The following is a 5,353-nucleotide window of genomic DNA, read 5'->3' on the forward strand; positions in this document are numbered from 1 at the left end:
TCTATTAAATGCAGAAATAGGGGAAAGCAATTGTGATTTTTTTTTTACTGTGGTAAATACTATTCCTAAAAATACAGTTTTTTAAGAAATTATTATTATTATTAGTAGTAGTAGTAGTAGTACTAGTAGTAGTAGTAGTAGTATAGTTATCACTAATAATAGTAACAATTTATTTTATTGTTAAATATCAGAACAGTTATAAAATACATTTAGAATTCATATTTTTGTTGCAGTGATTCTTATCAGTGAATTACAATCAGTACCAAAGATGTTTTTAAAAATATTAATTATTCCATCATCCGTTCATGATAGCAATACAATTAAAGTTGTATTTGTTGCTATATATTGTGCATCTATGTTGATTGAATTCTGAGGAACTTAACCATGTCATATCAGAGAAAAAACAATTTTGGTCAAATTGAGCACATACCCTAAAATAAGTGAATAAATTATAATAAAAAAAATAAAAATAAACACTTGACAATTATTTTCATTTAATTTTCGGGGGTGGGGGGGGGGGTTAATGCATAACAATATAGCATCATAGAGCATGGAAAGCAAGTTGCACAATTACTAATAAATTGAAATTCATCATTATTTACATGAAATTTTTCTTGCATATTGAAGCAGTTTCCCTGTATAGATTTAGAATTTAGCATTTATATTTCTGATGTAACTCAAATTATGTTTATTTTGAACAGGATGAAGTAGGCATAAGACTTTTCAGTACAAGAAAAATGTTTTCATCCCTGAGGCCATAGATCAGAGGACTCAGGCACCTTGGAGCAATATTAAACATGATGTAGTTAAAATATCGGACATTTCGAAATAAACTAAAATCTATCTGAAGTAGTGCAATTTCTATGAATGGGCACCACAGCTGAATGAGACAGAGCAGCAACTGGAAAGCATGAAGGATCACTGTTTTGAGTCCTTTATGTGTCAACTTCTTTTTCTCTCCTGATGCAGCTTTGGCCACTTTCATTATTTGAACATATGAGTATGCAATAGTGATGCCCATAATCAAGAAATAAAATTGATACACAGCTGATCGAACATGATCCTGCCATCTGTAAAGAGTAAATGCCTCTACACTACATATCATGGATTGCTTGTAGAACTTAAGTGAGGCAGAAGCAAAGAACATGGACAGAATAATTATACAAGGGCCAGAGCTGAGAACATGAATGATCAGGATACAGTACATAGTGCTGCGTGTGGAGCAGAGCTGTCCATGACGCAGGGGCATACAAATGGCCACATAGCGCTCCAGAGTCATTGCTGTCAGAGTAACTGGTGTGACAATGAAGTAAAGAAGTACAACAACAGAGATAGTTATACACAACCACACTGGCATTGTAATTTCAAAATGGGTCAATATAAGCAAAACATTTGACAGCAATAACAAAACACTGTCTGACAGCAGTGTTACAAAAAACAAGATGTAACGTGCAGATGTGTGAAAGGATTCCTTTTTAATAAAGATCACAATGAGCAACATGTTGATGCAAAGAAAAATTATTACTAGGATCTGTACAATAATGACCCGGTCATAGACTGGTCGCTGCAAAAAAACATCATTCACTGAGTTGTTACCTGCCATAGAGAACAAAAATATGTACTTCTAAGAGTTCTTTAAAGTCAATAAATATAAGATTTTCTTTTTAATAAAAATCAAAAATCAAATCCAGTGAAGAAACCGCCCATTCTGTTCCAGAGCCAAATGTCTTCTGCTGCGTTCCCTGCAATTTTCTGAGAAATGACCGTGCATTATGAAATTGAAGCTTACAGTAACTAAGAATAACAATTACACATGAAATTTCCTTCTACTGTGATGTCATCTTCCCTTAACACCCATTCTCCTCAGTATAGATGCTTTTAAATATGTAATTGATGGTATACTCGGGGGACTTTGCAGTAAAGTCAACATAACAGATCTGAAAGAACTGAAAAGTTGTTGTTTGTCGACAAGGTAATCAATTCTGTCAATCAATAAGACAACACCCCTCTTTTAGGTTTAGGTCTTAAAAAATAAACTGATGTGACTTTGACATGTACTATTTCTGTTTGTGAGGTATTCAGTTAAATGAAAACTGTCCTTTTGTTTTTTTCTCAGCATTTTCTCTTTTAATGTATTTACTATAAAGAAGGAAGTTTAAATCTCAAGAAAATTTCTTGTATTTCATTTTTTTCCCTTTTTTTCTTTTAAAATGTATAGACAGAAGTTAGTAACACATGACATGAAAAACATCAGACATTTATATCCTAAAACTGACCACATATAGATTGGCCAGTTGGTAGCTTTAAATATAAGTGGCTACCTCAGCTCATCAGTAATCCACCCAGCAGAGACTTCATGGTCCCACTGCACACACTGTTTGTATGTGACTGTCTGTACTCAAGTACGCTACTCCAACACATGCATTTGTGACTAACATGGGTTTAAAAAAATTTGCAGGCGATCGTGCAATTCAATTTGCAGCACGGTGGCACGGTGGTTAGCACTGTTGCCGCACAGCAAGAAGGTCCTGAGTTCAATTCCTCCATCAGGCCGGGGTCTTTCTGTGTGGAGTTTGCATGTTCTCCCCGTGTTTGCGTGGGTTCCCTCCGGGTACTCCGGCTTCCTCCCACCGTCCAAAGACATGCAGCTTGTGGGGATAGGTTAATTGGATAATCCAAATTGCCACTAGGAGTGAATGTGAGTGTGAATGGTTGTCTGTCCCTGTGTGTTGGCCCTGCGACAGACTGGCGACCTGTCCAGGGTGTACCCCGCCTCTCGCCCTATGACAGCTGGGATAGGCTCCAGCGCCCCCCGCGACCCTGAAAAAGGATAAGCGGAAGCGAATGGATGGATGGATGGAAAATTATTATTTTAGATGTGGGTATTGTGCATTATTTATTCAACTATTATCGGACCCGGAGTTAGCAACATCCCCCAAGAACCCAAAGAGGAGAGTCCTGGCCTGTAGCCCTACCAGTGTAGTAGAAATGATGACGGATGATGGTGGCAGCAGCAGCTGTTCTTCTCCGGGCAAGTAGCTTAATGTTGTTCGTGTGTAATTTACGTTGAGTAGGCTAACCACGTTATTAAATTAATGCATGTAAGGTGAACTAGCAAACACCGTCGTAGTTACATGCGGCTGTCTTCTTGTTTGATGGCAGATACTCCCTTCACCCTGGCCAAAAAAGCTAAAATGACCAAAGAAAAAGTGGAAAACAGCTAAACATGAGAGGTTTTTGGACAAAGTTTGTGTTTTCCATTGTTTAAGCACTGCTTCCAGCCAAGAGTGATACCATGCCCTATAGCTGCAGAAAAGGCTAACGTTGTTATCTTTTTACAAAAAAAACAGCTAAATATGGGAGGTTTTTGGACAAAGTGTGTGTTCTTCATTCTTTAAGCACCGGTTCGAGCACCGTTTAAGCACTGGCAGAGTTTCAAAAGTACCAGTTTGGTACTGGTATCGGATAAAACCTAAACAATACCCATCCCTACTTACCGTACAAATAGTTTCTGATTTAAAAGTCAGATGCAAAAAGGTTTCCTCTTTTTACAATATAAAAAGTTGATCTTTTGGCCAGGATCTTTTTTTACGTCAGTCAGCTCGGTTCCCATCAGGCGCCGTTCTGTGGAAGTGGCCCCTGCAATGGGAGTAAATACCTGGCTGGAACATTCTGTCAGGTTGGAGGGCAAGAAAAGGACCCAAAACACAGGGCTTCCTGGTTAGCAACAGCAAATTTATTTATGCTTGGACACATCTTTTGTAAATACAATATTCAGTTTCACTGTTATGCTGATGACACCCAGCTTTATCTGTCTACTAAACCTATTTCTGCTTTCCCTCTGTCCTCTCTCACCCTCTGTCTAGCTGAACATCATGGTTCAATAGTACTAAACTCAATAGTAACAAATCAGAGCTTCTCCAGGTAAATTAGCAGATGTTGGTTCTCTGAGAAAGGCAATCTCCAAACTGTATTATGTGCTTCTTCAGGTGTGGACAAGATATATTTTATTTTGTATTCTTATGATCACAGTTATAATCAGAATTATCATTGATTAATCATTTACCATTGTTGAATCAGTTGACAGAATAATCTTTGAATCACATCTATGTTACTCTGAGCAAATATTAATGCACACAGATTATCAGTACTTTAATCAGTCTATTGTTGTTCTATATTATTCTTTCTATTTGCTTAAGCAGTTAACCGCTCGGACTTGTGGGTCCTGTTGGACCCTGGGCTGTCTACATTCAGTTCTGCACGTAGTCAGGCCTGTAACAACATGCACACACTTATGTAAAACACGCACGTTCACACACACACTTAGTAAGAATAGGAGGATCGTCTGAGGACAGTTTTTCTGATAGATATACTTTCACAAACACACACACTTGTTTTCTCTAAAGTAGGTTGATGTCCATATAAGGAGAACTTTTTGAGTGTGGGGAACTGTTATCATTTCCAGTAAAGATCTAACTGTGACGTCATCACGGCAATATAAGGATGGGGAACGGTCCATTCGCAGAAGGATTGTATTGCAAGTTTTCTTCCCACACTCCTGCGCAAAGTGTGTAAAATAAAGATCACTATTTTTGACACCTACCCGGACTCAGCCTGCTTTCTTCTCTTACCCAAATCGAACGAACTTCAACACAGGCAAGGAAGCATATTAAATGCTTCCTTGCCTATTAAATGGGAAGGGTATAACAAACAAAAGCTGAGAGAGGATTTGTAATTTTCATTGGTACTCAGCAAGTTCAATATCTTGGAGAGACCACTGCTGGAAGAACATTATTAGATTTTTCAAAACCCCTCATCAAACTATGGGACAGTGGAATGCTGGAGAAGATGTGTATCACAAGTGGCACATCATTACCATATCTTTTGGGATTGCCCTAACTTAAAAAATTACTGGCTGGCGATTCATAAAACTCTGTGTGAGGTCTTAAATATAAAATTTGATATTAATTTTGTAAATTTGTACTTGGGCCTGGTTGCTGGTTCGGTCCGGGGAGGGAACACATAGCTCTTACAATATGTCTGTGAAGGTTCTCAGTCATCCAGGTCATCGTAGTCAAAGGAGCTTGCAAAGAAAAGCGTCTGGACTTCTTTAAGTTACTTGAAGACGTTTCACCTCTCATCCGAGAAGCTTCTTCAGTTCTAAGGTCAAATGGTGGAGAGTCCCAGATATAAACCTAGTGGGAGTATCCCCCCACAGAGGGACAAAAGGACCCCCTGATGATCCTCTAATCACCTGAGCCAAGGTGTGAAACTGGGTGTGGGTCCCAATCAGCCAGAGTTTTGGGTGTTGTGAAACCTGGCCCTTGTCTTTCAAAGGAAGAGTACCCAGCCA

At 38.5% G+C, this 5,353-nt stretch overlaps 1 pseudogene; it reads right to left on the reverse strand.

Moving 5' to 3' along the window:
- Positions 1–677: 677 nt before the first annotated feature.
- LOC102306626 lies at positions 678–1,603 on the reverse strand (annotated as a pseudogene).
- Between the last annotated feature and the right edge of the window lie 3,750 nt (positions 1,604–5,353).

The sequence above is a fragment of the Haplochromis burtoni genome, unplaced genomic scaffold, assembly GCF_018398535.1.
Source record: "Haplochromis burtoni strain Fernald_Lab_line unplaced genomic scaffold, NCSU_Asbu1 Contig_750, whole genome shotgun sequence".
Taxonomy (NCBI): Eukaryota; Metazoa; Chordata; class Actinopteri; order Cichliformes; family Cichlidae; genus Haplochromis; species Haplochromis burtoni.